Raw genomic sequence first — 7,468 nt, 5'->3', positions numbered from 1 at the left:
TGGACCAATCATGTTGGGTGATTTACCTCGAGGTGCACTTCTTCCCCTCGGCGGCACGTGATCGCGCTGGACCAATCATGTTGGGTGATTTACCTCGAGGTGCAAGTCTTCGACTCAGCGGCACGTGATCGCGCTGGACCAATCATGTTGGGCGATTTACCTCGAGGTGCACATCCACGCGGCGGCACGTGATCGCGCTGGACCAATCATGTTGGGTGATTTACCTCGAGGTGCACGTCTTCTACTCGGCGGCACGTGATCGCGCTGGACCAATCATGTTGGGTGATTTACCTCGAGGTGCACAACTCATATTCGGCGGCACGTGATCGCGCTGGACCAATCATGTTGGGCGATTTACCTCGATGTGCACATCTCCTCGGCGGCACGTGATCGCGCTGGACCAATCAAGTTGGGTGATTTACCTCGAGGTGCACAACTCATATTCGGCGGCACGTGATCGCGCTGGACCAATCATGTTGGGTGATTTACCTCGAGGTGCACATCTTCTACTCGGCGGCACGTGATCGCGCTGGACCAATCATGTTGGGTGATTTACCTCGAGGTGCACATCTTCTACTCAGCGGCACGTGATCGCGCTGGACCAATCATGTTGGGTGATTTACCTCGAGGTGCACTTCTTCCCCTCGGCGGCACGTGATCGCGCTGGACCAATCATGTTGGGCGATTTACCTCGAGGTGCACGTCTTCGACTCGGCGGCACGTGATCGCGGTGGACCAATCATGTTGGGTGATTTACCTCGAGGTGCACATCCACGCGGCGGCACGTGATCGCGCTGGACCAATCATGTTGGGTGATTTACCTCGAGGTGCACGTCTTCTACTCGGCGGCACGTGATCGCGGTGGACCAATCATGTTGGGTGATTTACCTCGAGGTGCACAACTCATATTCGGCGGAACGTGATCGCGCTGGACCAATCATGTTGGGTGATTTACCTCGAGGTGCACTTATACTCGGCGGCACGTGATCGCGCTGGACCAATCATGTTGGGTGATTAACCTCGAGGTGCACATCGACTCGGCGGCACGTGATCTCGCTGGACCAATCATGTTGGGCGATTTACCTCGAGGTGCACAACTCATATTCGGCGGCACGTGATCGCGCTGGACCAATCATGTTGGGCGATTTACCTCGAGGTGCACATCCACGCGGCGGCACGTGATCGCGCTGGACCAATCATGTTGGGTGATTTACCTCGAGGTGCACGTCTTCGACTCGGCGGCACGTGATCGCGGTGGACCAATCATGTTGGGTGATTTACCTCGAGGTGCACTTTTACTCGGCGGCACGTGATCGCGCTGGACCAATCATGTTGGGTGATTTACCTCGAGGTGCACAACTCATATTCGGCGGCACGTGATCGCGCTGGACCAATCATGTGGGGTGATTTACCTCGAGGTGCACGTCTTCGACTCAGCGGCACGTGATCGCGCTGGACCAATCATGTTGGGTGATTTACCTCGAGGTGCACATCTTCAACTCGGCGGCACGTGATCGCGCTGGACCAATCATGTTGGGTGATTTACCTCGAGGTGCACATCTTCTACTCGGCGGCACGTGATCGCGCTGGACCAATCATGTTGGGTGATTTACCTCAAGGTGCACGTCTTCTACTCCGCGGCACGTGATCGCGCTGGACCAATCATGTTGGGTGATTTACCTCGAGGTGCACATCTTCTACTCGGCGGCACGTGATCGCGCTGGACCAATCATGTTGGGTGATTTTCCTCGAGGTGCACAACTCATATTCGGCGGCACGTGATCGCGCTGGACCAATCATGTTGGGTGATTTATCTCGAGGTGCACTTTTACTCGGCGGTACGTGATCGCGCTGGACCAATCATGTTGGGTGATTTACCTCGAGGTGCACGTCTTCGACTCAGCGGCACGTGATCGCGCTGGACCAATCATGTTGGGCGATTTCTGCTGGTTGCTGCATCGTGAAACTGACACAGAGCAGCGCAAACGCAAAGCCAAATGCCTAAAGCATTTTTAATTCCGTTCTAGTGGAGTTTTTCTGTAATTTCTATAATTTTGAAGCATTCATGATGAAATAAATGAATAAATGAATTTTTGTAAATTTCATTGAAATCCTAACTTCGAGGCAATGGGAATATTTCTGTTACTGAAAATCCTGACGTGATACAGCAAAACGGTTATGATTTTTGAAATCAGCGTACCCAAATTAGTCTAAATCACTTTACACATCTCCAGTAAAAAAATTTTGTTGTTCAGTGTATTCGGCGGCACGTGATCGCGCTGGACCAATCATGTTGGGTGATTTACCTCGAGGTGCACGTCTTCTGCTCGGCGGCACGTGATCGCGCTGGACCAATCATGTTGGGTGATTAACCTCGAGGTGCACATCGACTCGGCGGCACGTGATCGCGCTGGACCAATCATGTTGGGTGATTTACCTCGAGGTGCACAACTCATATTCGGCGGCACGTGATCGCGCTGGACCAATCATGTTGGGTGATTTACCTCGAGGTGCACTTATACTCGGCGGCACGTGATCGCGCTGGACCAATCATGTTGGGTGATTTACCTCGAGGTGCACGTCTTCGACTCAGCGGCACGTGATCGCGCTGGACCAATCATGTTGGGTGATTTACCTCGAGGTGCACTTCTTCCCCTCGGCGGCACGTGATCGCGCTGGACCAATCATGTTGGGTGATTTACCTCGAGGTGCAAGTCTTCGACTCAGCGGCACGTGATCGCGCTGGACCAATCATGTTGGGCGATTTATCTCGAGGTGCACATCTTCTCGGCGGCACGTGATCGCGCTGGACCAATCATGTTGGGTGATTTACCTCGAGGTGCACGTCTTCTGCTCGGCGGCACGTGATCGCGCTGGACCAATCATGTTGGGTGATTAACCTCGAGGTGCACATCGACTCGGCGGCACGTGATCTCGCTGGACCAATCATGTTGGGCGATTTACCTCGAGGTGCACAACTCATATTCGGCGGCACGTGATCGCGCTGGACCAATCATGTTGGGCGATTTACCTCGAGGTGCACATCCACGCGGCGGCACGTGATCGCGCTGGACCAATCATGTTGGGTGATTTACCTCGAGGTGCACGTCTTCGACTCGGCGGCACGTGATCGCGGTGGACCAATCATGTTGGGTGATTTACCTCGAGGTGCACTTTTACTCGGCGGCACGTGATCGCGCTGGACCAATCATGTTGGGTGATTTACCTCGAGGTGCACAACTCATATTCGGCGGCACGTGATCGCGCTGGACCAATCATGTTGGGTGATTTACCTCGAGGTGCACGTCTTCGACTCAGCGGCACGTGATCGCGCTGGACCAATCATGTTGGGTGATTTACCTCGAGGTGCACATCTTCTACTCGGCGGCACGTGATCGCGCTGGACCAATCATGTTGGGTGATTTACCTCGAGGTGCACATCTTCTACTCGGCGGCACGTGATCGCGCTGGACCAATCATGTTGGGTGATTTACCTCAAGGTGCACGTCTTCTACTCCGCGGCACGTGATCGCGCTGGACCAATCATGTTGGGTGATTTACCTCGAGGTGCACATCTTCTACTCGGCGGCACGTGATCGCGCTGGACCAATCATGTTGGGTGATTTTCCTCGAGGTGCACAACTCATATTCGGCGGCACGTGATCGCGCTGGACCAATCATGTTGGGTGATTTATCTCGAGGTGCACTTTTACTCGGCGGTACGTGATCGCGCTGGACCAATCATGTTGGGTGATTTACCTCGAGGTGCACGTCTTCGACTCAGCGGCACGTGATCGCGCTGGACCAATCATGTTGGGCGATTTCTGCTGGTTGCTGCATCGTGAAACTGACACAGAGCAGCACAAACGCAAAGCCAAATGCCTAAAGCATTTTTAATTCCGTTCTAGTGGAGTTTTTCTGTAATTTCTATAATTTTGAAGCATTCATGATGAAATAAATGAATAAATGAATTTTTGTAAATTTCATTGAAATCCTAACTTCGAGGCAATGGGAATATTTATGTTACTGAAAATCCTGACGTGATACAGCAAAACGGTTATGATTTTTGAAATCAGCGTACCCAAATTAGTCTAAATCACTTTACACATCTCCAGTAAAAAATTTTGTTGTTCAGTGTATTCGGCGGCACGTGATCGCGCTGGACCAATCATGTTGGGTGATTTACCTCGAGGTGCACGTCTTCTGCTCGGCGGCACGTGATCGCGCTGGACCAATCATGTTGGGTGATTAACCTCGAGGTGCACATCGACTCGGCGGCACGTGATCTCGCTGGACCAATCATGTTGGGCGATTTACCTCGAGGTGCACAACTCATATTCGGCGGCACGTGATCGCGCTGGACCAATCATGTTGGGCGATTTACCTCGAGGTGCACATCCACGCGGCGGCACGTGATCGCGCTGGACCAATCATGTTGGGCGATTTATCTCGAGGTGCACGTCTTCTCGGCGGCACGTGATCTCGCTGGACCAATCATGTTGGGTGATTTACCTCGAGGTGCACGTCTTCCACTCGGCGGCACGTGATCGCGGTGGACCAATCATGTTGGGTGATTTACCTCGAGGTGCACTTTTACTCGGCGGCACGTGATCGCGCTGGACCAATCATGTTGGGTGATTTACCTCGAGGTGCACAACTCATATTCGGCGGCACGTGATCGCGCTGGACCAATCATGTTGGGTGATTTACCTCGAGGTGCACGTCTTCTACTCAGCGGCACGTGATCGCGCTGGACCAATCATGTTGGGTGATTTACCTCGAGGTGCACGTCTTCAACTCAGCGGCACGTGATCGCGCTGGACCAATCATGTTGGGTGATTTACCTCGAGGTGCACGTCTTCTACTCGGCGGCACGTGATCGCGCTGGACCAATCATGTTGGGTGATTTACCTCGAGGTGCACGTCTTCTACTCGGCGGCACGTGATCGCGCTGGACCAATCATGTTGGGTGATTTACCTCGAGGTGCACTTCTTCCCCTCGGCGGCACGTGATCGCGCTGGACCAATCATGTTGGGTGATTTACCTCGAGGTGCAAGTCTTCGACTCAGCGGCACGTGATCGCGCTGGACCAATCATGTTGGGTGATTTACCTCGAGGTGCACATCTTCTACTCGGCGGCACGTGATCGCGCTGGACCAATCATGTTGGGTGATTTTCCTCGAGGTGCACAACTCATATTCGGCGGCACGTGATCGCGCTGGACCAATCATGTTGGGTGATTTATCTCGAGGTGCACTTTTACTCGGCGGTACGTGATCGCGCTGGACCAATCATGTTGGGTGATTTACCTCGAGGTGCACGTCTTCGACTCAGCGGCACGTGATCGCGCTGGACCAATCATGTTGGGCGATTTCTGCTGGTTGCTGCATCGTGAAACTGACACAGAGCATCACAAACGCAAAGCCAAATGCCTAAAGCATTTTTAATTCCGTTCTAGTGGAGTTTTTCTGTAATTTCTATAATTTTGAAGCATTCATGATGAAATAAATGAATAAATGAATTTTTGTAAATTTCATTGAAATCCTAACTTCGAGGCAATGGGAATATTTCTGTTACTGAAAATCCTGACGTGATACAGCAAAACGGTTATGATTTTTGAAATCAGCGTACCCAAATTAGTCTAAATCACTTTACACATCTCCAGTAAAAAAATTTTGTTGTTCAGTGTATTCGGCGGCACGTGATCGCGCTGGACCAATCATGTTGGGTGATTTACCTCGAGGTGCACGTCTTCTGCTCGGCGGCACGTGATCGCGCTGGACCAATCATGTTGGGTGATTAACCTCGAGGTGCACATCGACTCGGCGGCACGTGATCTCGCTGGACCAATCATGTTGGGCGATTTACCTCGAGGTGCACAACTCATATTCGGCGGCACGTGATCGCGCTGGACCAATCATGTTGGGCGATTTACCTCGAGGTGCACATCCACGCGGCGGCACGTGATCGCGCTGGACCAATCATGTTGGGCGATTTATCTCGAGGTGCACGTCTTCTCGGCGGCACGTGATCTCGCTGGACCAATCATGTTGGGTGATTTACCTCGAGGTGCACGTCTTCCACTCGGCGGCACGTGATCGCGGTGGACCAATCATGTTGGGTGATTTACCTCGAGGTGCACTTTTACTCGGCGGCACGTGATCGCGCTGGACCAATCATGTTGGGTGATTTACCTCGAGGTGCACAACTCATATTCGGCGGCACGTGATCGCGCTGGACCAATCATGTTGGGTGATTTACCTCGAGGTGCACTTCTACTCGGCGGCACGTGATCGCGCTGGACCAATCATGTTGGGTGATTTACCTCGAGGTGCACGTCTTCGACTCAGCGGCACGTGATCGCGCTGGACCAATCATGTTGGGTGATTTACCTCGAGGTGCACATCTTCGACTCGGCGGCACGTGATCGCGCTGGACCAATCATGTTGGGTGATTTACCTCGAGGTGCACGTCTTCTACTCGGCGGCACGTGATCGCGCTGGACCAATCATGTTGGGTGATTTACCTCGAGGTGCACTTCTTCCCCTCGGCGGCACGTGATCGCGCTGGACCAATCATGTTGGGTGATTTACCTCGAGGTGCACTTCTTCCCCTCGGCGGCACGTGATCGCGCTGGACCAATCATGTTGGGTGATTTCCCTCGAGGTGCAAGTCTTCGACTCAGCGGCACGTGATCGCGCTGGACCAATCATGTTGGGCGATTTCTGCTGGTTGCTGCATCGTGAAACTGACACAGAGCAGCACAAACGCAAAGCCAAATGCCTAAAGCATTTTTAATTCCGTTCTAGTGGAGTTTTTCTGTAATTTCTATAATTTTGAAGCATTCATGATGAAATAAATGAATAAATGAATTTTTGTAAATTTCATTGAAATCCTAACTTCGAGGCAATGGGAATATTTATGTTACTGAAAATCCTGACGTGATACAGCAAAACGGTTATGATTTTTGAAATCAGCGTACCCAAATTAGTCTAAATCACTTTACACATCTCCAGTAAAAAAATTTTGTTGTTCAGTGTATTCGGCGGCACGTGATCGCGCTGGACCAATCATGTTGGGTGATTTACCTCGAGGTGCACGTCTTCTGCTCGGCGGCACGTGATCGCGCTGGACCAATCATGTTGGGTGATTAACCTCGAGGTGCACATCGACTCGGCGGCACGTGATCTCGCTGGACCAATCATGTTGGGCGATTTACCTCGAGGTGCACAACTCATATTCGGCGGCACGTGATCGCGCTGGACCAATCATGTTGGGCGATTTACCTCGAGGTGCACATCCACGCGGCGGCACGTGATCGCGCTGGACCAATCATGTTGGGCGATTTATCTCGAGGTGCACGTCTTCTCGGCGGCACGTGATCTCGCTGGACCAATCATGTTGGGTGATTTACCTCGAGGTGCACGTCTTCCACTCGGCGGCACGTGATCGCGGTGGACCAATCAT

At 52.4% G+C, this 7,468-nt stretch overlaps 1 long non-coding RNA gene across 1 annotated transcript in view; it reads left to right on the top strand.

The window, feature by feature from the left end:
- Nucleotides 1-690: 690 nt before the first annotated feature.
- Nucleotides 691-7,468, top strand: part of LOC147008215 (uncharacterized) — a 53,207-nt gene continuing 46,429 nt past the window's right edge. Inside the window, exon 1 of the long non-coding RNA XR_015053525.1 lies at nt 691-6,332. This is a non-coding gene — a long non-coding RNA (uncharacterized LOC147008215). The remainder of the gene's footprint in view (nt 6,333-7,468) is intronic.

Source organism: Eptatretus burgeri, chromosome 20, assembly GCF_056783735.1.
Source record: "Eptatretus burgeri isolate ZD-2024b chromosome 20, Ebu_testis_v1, whole genome shotgun sequence".
NCBI classification, from domain to species: domain Eukaryota; kingdom Metazoa; phylum Chordata; class Myxini; order Myxiniformes; family Myxinidae; genus Eptatretus; species Eptatretus burgeri.
Note: the sequence above shows the minus strand (reverse complement) of the source record. Positions and strands in the feature narration are given on the sequence as shown.